This window comes from Vulpes lagopus, chromosome 18 (assembly GCF_018345385.1).
Source record: "Vulpes lagopus strain Blue_001 chromosome 18, ASM1834538v1, whole genome shotgun sequence".
Taxonomy (NCBI): domain Eukaryota; kingdom Metazoa; phylum Chordata; class Mammalia; order Carnivora; family Canidae; genus Vulpes; species Vulpes lagopus.
Window position 1 is genome coordinate 30,960,186 of NC_054841.1, and position 7,557 is coordinate 30,967,742.

Here is a 7,557-nt window from a genome sequence, read left to right on the forward strand (position 1 = left end):
AGATGTGCTAGTATGCCAGCTCTCTGGGAGCTGGGGGGAGGTCTGATGTGTACCATTTGCCCATTTCCGGTCTTAATTTATAAAGGTGACTGAGTGACAATATGCAGAGGTCAATGCCATTGAAAGGAAAGTTTAATGTTACTCACACTCTCCCTACAAGCGAGAAGCGTGGTTCATCATACGGGGCCATAGGAATTAACCCCAGGCTGCAGTCAAGGGGCAGAAGCAAGAACAAGAAGAAGCCTAGGTCAGAAGCCTTCCCTGCAGCTTCCTCAGGAAAGGCAAGGCAGAGAAACAGTTTAGGACTGGCTAGAGTGAATAATATCGGTGGGCTTTGGGCTATAGTGGTGGTCTCTACTCTGGGACCTGGGCTGGCCAGGTAAAATAGAGAACTACTGCCTCCCAGGGCACCTGGACATAGGAGGTAGGCTCTGAATTGATAACCTTGCATCCCAGGGGCAAGCTCCCAGCCCAGCCCTTTGCTGTGTCTAAGAACTGGTTGATCCTGGGACAGCAGTCTCTCCCCATTCAGAAAGGATTTTGGGGTTTTTTTTTAAGATATCAAAACATCACAATATGCAGACATTTTTTTTAAAATGATTAAAGCACCTGCCTAATTATGGGCAGTTAGTGTGGCACGGTTGCTGCTGGAAGTGGAAGAGATGTGGGCAGTCGCCTCCAGGGAGCCTATGTTACTGGTTCCAGCACAGCAAACTGAACTGTTGCCCTTGTCACCTTTACACAATTCAGTCATTTCATCCACGGTGTTTATAGCCCTCCCAAGTCACAGCTGAAGTCATTTCAAGTGGAAGAAGATGGGTTGAAGATCACCGTCTGGATCCCACATAAGGCACCTGGGGCAGCCGCTGGAGTTCAGGATCATGTGGCAGTAAATCTGTTGTTGATGTGCTATAACAGGGTGACTACCCATGGGGCTCTGCAGGCACCGCAATTAATGAATGAAGCGGCCGCCACTGCCTTCCCGGTGTGCAGACACTGACCAGGTGGTGTGCGAGACCTGAGCACTCGCTTCCAGAGAGGCCAAGTCTGAAAGGATGGATGTAGGCAACCAGGTGGAGAAGACAGGAGAGGGCAATGTTATGCAAAAAAAAAAAAAGAAGGCTGTGATCCATTCAAGGGGCATTCCATTTCCAGCAGGGATGTGGGAGGAGGACAGTGCCCGGGCTGGAGGGCTGGAAAGCGAGGGGCAAGAGCAGCAGGGGCTCCTGCTTGTCCTGGTCCAGTGTCCTCTAGGGCAGCACCTCGCAAGCAGGTACAGGAATGCCTTGGAGATCTTGGGCAAATGCAGATGCTGCTTCTGTAGGTTTGGGGTGGCCGGACATTCTGCTGTTCAGACGAGCTCCCAGGTGATGCTCACAGGGCTCGCTGTGGAGCACCCTTGAGGTGCAAGGGTGCAGGTAAGAGAAAGCCCTGAGGGAAGAGTACAGAAAGGTGACTGAGGGGGGGCAGGGCAAGATGGCGGAGGAGCAGGGTCCCCAATCACCTGTCCCTACCAACTTACCTGGATAACTTTCAAATCATCCTGAAAACCTACAAATTTGGCTTGAGATTTAAAGAGAGTCCACAATAGCCAAACTGTGGAAGGAGCCTCGGTGTCCATCGAAAGATGAATGGATAAAGAAGCTGTGGTCTATGTATACAATGGAATATTCCTCAGCCATTAGAAATGATGAATTCCCACCATTTGCTTCGACATGGATGGAACTGGAGGGTATTATGCTGAGTGAAGTAAGTCAATCGGAGAAGGACAAACATTATATGGTCTCATTCATTTGGGGAATATAAAAAATAGTGAAAGGGGATAAAGGGGAAAGGAGAAAAAATGTTGGGAAATATCAGAGAGGGAGACAGAACATGAAGACTCCTAACTCTGGGAAACGAACTAGGGGTGGTGGAAGGGGAGGAGGGTGGGGGTGGGGGTGACTGGGTGATGGGCACTGAGGTGGGCACTTGACGGGATAAGCACTGGGTGTTATTCTATATATTGGCAAATTGAACACCAATAAAAAATAAATTTATAAAAATAAAAATAAAATAGTGCTCGCTTGGCAGCACATATACTAAAATTGGAACGATACAGAGAAGATTAGCATGGCCCCTGCGCAAGGATGACACGCAAATTCGTGAAGCATTCCATATTTTTTCTCTATGTTGGTAAATTGAACACCAATAAAAATTAATTTAAAAAAATAAATAAATAAAATAAAATAAATAAAGAGAGAACAGCTGGAACGCTACAGAGAGAAGAGTTTGTGCTTCTAACAAGGTAGGAAGACGGAAAATGAATGAATGAAAATGAATGAATCCAGTGGGGGAGGGGCCCCCACGAAGAGCCAGGCTAAAGGGGGCGGCGAAAGCCTCCGGGACAGGAAAGCCCAGCCCCGGAGAAGCAGGAACTTTAAAAATCCGCACCAGATTCTTCCCGGAGGGAAAGGCACTCAGCAGGGAGCTCGGGCAGGATCGCAGGAGGGGCAGTGGAGCCCCCAGGGTCCCGGGGTCACTAACGGAGGAAGGGCGCCCAGGGGAGAGCCGGCCACACCCCGAGCGCCCAGCGCCTAAAGGGTTGGAGCGCGAGCCTGGCAGGGGCTCCGTGCAGAGCGGGCTACGCCGCCCGGGAGCGTGATTCCAGCAGCTCAGGCCCCGGAGCCCAGGACGCTGGGGGGACACAGCCCAGGATCCTGTGCTCCCCTGGGACAGGCGGAGGCGGGGAGGGCCCAGGACAGCGAGGACGCTCCAGCCACCGGCCCCCCGGAGCATCCAGGCCCCTGTGGACTAGGAGCTGCGGTAGTTATTGCGGGAGCTGACTCTAGGGCTGGAAGGCTGGCCGCCGCCAGGGAGGTTGTTCCACCTTGTGTCACCTTGTGCCTGGGATGGAGCAGGGCCACCAGGGGACAGAGGCCTCATGGGGTAAACAGCTCCCACTGAGCCGTGCACCTGGCAGGGGGCTGGGCCGGCGGGACAGCTCCCCCCGGTGCACACGCCTGAGAGTCAGCACAGCAGGACCCTCCCCCAGAAGACCAGCTGGAAGGACAGGGGAAGAGCAAGTTCTTGACCAAGCAGCACTGGAAAGTTCCAGGGGAAGTCAAGGGATTTACAGTATATAGAACCAGAGGATACCCTGCCTTGGCTTGTTTGTTTGATTTGTGTTTGTTCTTTCTTTTCTTCCCCTTTTTTTTCTTCCTTTTTCCAGTACAACTCGTTTTTAGCCACTCTGCACTGAGCAGTATGACTAGAAAGAACTTACCACAAAATAAAGAATCAGAAACAGTACTCTCCCCCACAGAGTTACAGAATTAGGATTACAATTTGATGTCAGAAAGCCAATTCAGAAGCACAATTATAAAGCTACTGGTGGCTCTGGAAAAAAGCATAAAGGACTCAAGAGACTTCATGACTGCAGAATTTAGATCTAATCAGGCCAAATTAAAAATCAGTTAAATGAGATGCAATCCAAACTGGAGGTCCTAACGACAAGGGTTAATGAGGTAGAAGAATGAGTGAGTGACATAGAAGACAAGTTGATGGCAAGGAAGGAAGCTGAAGAAAAAAGAGAAAAACAATTAAAAGACCATGAGGAAAGGTTAAGGGAAATAAATGACAGCCTCAGAAGGAAAAATCTACATTTAACTGGGGTTCCAGAGGGTGCTCAAAGGGACAGAGGACCGGAAAGTGTAATTGACAAATCGTAGCTGAGAACCCTAACTTGGGGAGGGAAACAGGCATTCAGATCCAGAAAATAGAGAGATCCCCCCTAAAATCAATAAAAACCATTCAACACCCTGACATTTAATAGTGAAACTTGCAAATTCTGAAGATAAAGAGAAAATCCTTAAAGCAGCAAGAGACAAGAGAGCCCTAACTTATATGGGGAGAAAGATTAACAGCAGACCTCGGGATCCCTGGGTAGTTCAGCAGTTTAGTGCCGCCTTCAGCCCAGGGCGAGATCCTGGGGTCCCAGGATCAAATCCCACATCAGGCTCCCTGCATGGAGCCTGCTTCTCCCTCTGCCTGTGTCTCTGCCTCCCTCTGTGTGTGTGTGTGTCTCTGTGTCTCTCATGAATAAATAAATAAATAAATAAATAAATAAATAAATAAAATATTAAAAAAAAAAAAAAACAGCAGACCTCTCCACAGAGACCTGGCAGGCCAGAAAGGGCTGGCAGGATATATTTAGGGTCCTAAATGAGAAGAACATGCAGCCAAGAATACTCTATCCAGGGCAGCCCCGGTGGCACAGTGGTTTAGTGCCGCCTGCAGCCTGGGGCGTGATCCTGGAGACCCTGGATCGAGTCCCACGTCGGGCTCTCTGCGTGGAGCCTGCTTCTCCCTCTGCCTGTGTCTCTGCCTCTCATTCTCTCTCTGTGTCTCTATGAATAAATAAATAAAATCTTAAAAAAAAAAAAAAGAATGCTCTATACAGCAAGGCTCTCATTCAGAATAGGAGAGATAAAGAGCTTCCAAAATAGGCAGAAACTGGAAGAATATGTGACCACCAAACCAGAAATATTTCTTCTGCAAGAAGACCACCAAAAGAAATATTTCTTCTGCAAGAAATATTAAGGGGGACTCTGTAAAAGAAAGAGGAAGCCCAAAGAAATAATCCACAAAAACAGGGGCTGAATAGGTATTATGATGACACTAAATCCATATCTTTCAATAGTAACTCTGAACATGAATGGGCTAAATGTTCCCATCAAAAGACACAGGGTTTCAGGCTGGATAAAAAAACAAGACCCATCTATTTGCTGTCTACAAGAGACTCATTTTAGACCTAAGGACACCTAAAGCCTGAAAATAAAAAGTTGGAGAACCATTTACTATTCAAATGGTCCTCAAAAGAAAGCAGGGGTAGCCATCCTCATATCAGGTAAGTTAAAGTTTATCCCAAAGACTGTAGTAAGAGATGAAGAGGGACACTGTATCATACTTAAAGGATCTATCCAACAAGAGGACCTAACAATCATGAATATTTATGCCCCTAATGTGGGAGCTGCCAAGTATATCAATCAATTAATAACCAAAATTAAGACATACTTAGATAATAATACACTTATCCTGGGAGACTTCTACACGGCGCTTTCTGCAAATGAGACACTTCTAAGCACAACATCTCCAAAGAAACAATAGCTTTAAGTGATACACTGAACCAGATGGATTTCACAGATAGTTACAGAACTTTACATCCAAACACAACTGAATACACATTCTTCTCAAGTGCACATGGAACTTTCTCCAGAAGAGACCACATACTGGGTCACAAATCAGGTTTTATGGATACCAAAAGATTAGGATTGTCTCCTGCATATTTTCAGACCATAATGCTTTGAAACTAGAACTCAATCACAAGAAGAAATTTGGAAGAAATTCAAACACGTGGAGGCCAAAGACCATCCTGCTAAAAGATGAAAGGGTCAACCAGGAAATTAGAGAAGAATTAAAAAGATTCATGGAAACTAATTAAAATGAAGATACAACCATTCAAAATCTTTGGGACACAGCAAAAGCAGTCCTGAGAGGGAAATATATCGCCATACAAGCATCCCTCAAAAAACTGGAAAACTCGGGGATCCCTGGGTGGCGCAGCGGTTTGGCGCCTGCCTTTGGCCCAGGGCGCGATCCTGGAGACCCGGGATCGAATCCCACATCAGGCTCCCGGTGCATGGAGCCTGCTTCTTCCTCTGCCTGTGTCTCTGCCTCTCTCTCTCTCTCTGTGACTATCATAAATAAATAAAAAAAAAAAAACCTGGAAAACTCAAATACACAAGCTAACCTTGCACCTAAAGGAGCTGGAGAAAGAACAGCAAATAAAACCTACACCCAGCAGAAGAAGAGAGTTAATAAAGATTCGAGCAGGGGGATCCCTAGGTGGCTCAGCAGTTTAGTGCCTGCCTTTGGCCCAGGGTGCGATCCTGGAGTCCCAGGATCGAGTCCCACGTCGGGCTCCTGGCATGGAGTCTGCTTCTCTTTCCTCCTGTGTATCTGCCTCTCTCTCTCTCTATGTCTATCATAAATAAATAAATAAATCTTAAAAAAAAAAAAAAAGATTCGAGCAGAACTCAATGAAATAGAGACCAGAAGAACTGTAGAACAGATCAACAAAACCAGGAGTTGGTTCTTTGAAAGAATTAATAAAATAGATAACCATTAGCCAGCCTTATTAAAAACAAAAAAGACTAATTAATAAAATCACGAATGGAAAAGGAGAGATCACCACCAATACCAAGGAAATACAAATGATTTTAAAAGCATATTATGAGGGCAGCCCTGGTCGCCCAGCGGTTTAGCACTGCCTTCAGCCCAGGACATGATCCTGGAGACCCAGGATCGAGTCCCATGTCGGGTTCCCTGAATGGAGCCTGCTTGTCTCCCTCTGCCTGTGTCTCTGCCTCTCTCTCTCTCTCTCATAAGTAAATAAATATTTTTTAAAAAATAAAATAAAAAATAAAAACATATTATGAGCAGCTATACGCTAATAAATTTGGCAATCTAGAAGAAGTGGACGAATTTCTGGAAAACCACAAACTACCAAAACTGGAACAGGAAGAAATAGAAAACCTGAACAGGCTGATAACCAGGGAAGAAATTGAAGCAGTCATCAAAAACCTCCCAAGACACAAAAGTCCAGGGCCAGATGACTTCCCAGGGGAATTCTATCAAACGTTTATATAAGAAACAATACCTATTCTACTAAAGCTGTTCCGAAAGACAGAAAGAGATGGAATACTTCCAAACTTGTTCTATGAGGCCAGCATCACCTTAATTCCAAAACCAAAGACCCCACCAAAAAGGAGAATTATAGACCAATATCCCTGATGAACACAGATGCAAAAATTCTCAACAAGATACTAGCCAATAGGATCCAACAGTACATTAAGAAGATTATTCACCACGGCCAAGTGGGATTTATCCTCGGGATGCAAGGCTGGTTCAACACTCGTAAAGCAATCGATGTGATAGATCATACCAACAAGAGAAAAAACAAGTACCACATAATCCTCTCAATAGATTCAGAGAAAGCATTTGACAAAATACAGCATCCATTCCTGATCAAAACGCTTCAGAGTGTAGGGATAGAGGGAACATTCCTCAGCATCTTAAAAGCCATCTACGAAAAGCCCACAGCAAATATCATTCTCAATGGGGAAGCACTGGGAGCCTTTCCCCTAGGATCAGGAACAAGACAGGGATGTCCACTCTCACCACTGCTATTCAACATAGTACTGGAAGTCCTAGCCTCAGCAATCAGGCAACAAAAAGAAATAAAAGGCATTCAAATTGGCAAAGAAGAAGTCAAACTCTCCCTCTTTGCAGATAACATGATACTGTACATAGAAAATCCAAAGACTCCACCCCAAGATTGCTAGAACTCATACAGCAATTTGGCAATATGGCAGGATACAAAATCAATGCTCAGAAATCAGTGGAGTTTCTATACACAAACAATGAGACTGAAGAAAGAGAAATTAAGGAGTCAATCCCATTTACATTTGCACCCAAAAGCATAAGATACCTAGGAATAAACCTAACCAAAAAGGT

At 45.6% G+C, this 7,557-nt stretch overlaps 1 non-coding gene across 1 annotated transcript; it reads left to right on the top strand.

Annotated features, from left to right (window-relative positions):
• Window positions 1-2,058: 2,058 nt before the first annotated feature.
• Window positions 2,059-2,164, top strand: LOC121478463. The gene has a single exon (XR_005984473.1). It is a non-coding gene; the product is annotated as a U6 spliceosomal RNA (small nuclear RNA).
• The last annotated feature ends 5,393 nt before the right edge of the window (window positions 2,165-7,557 follow it).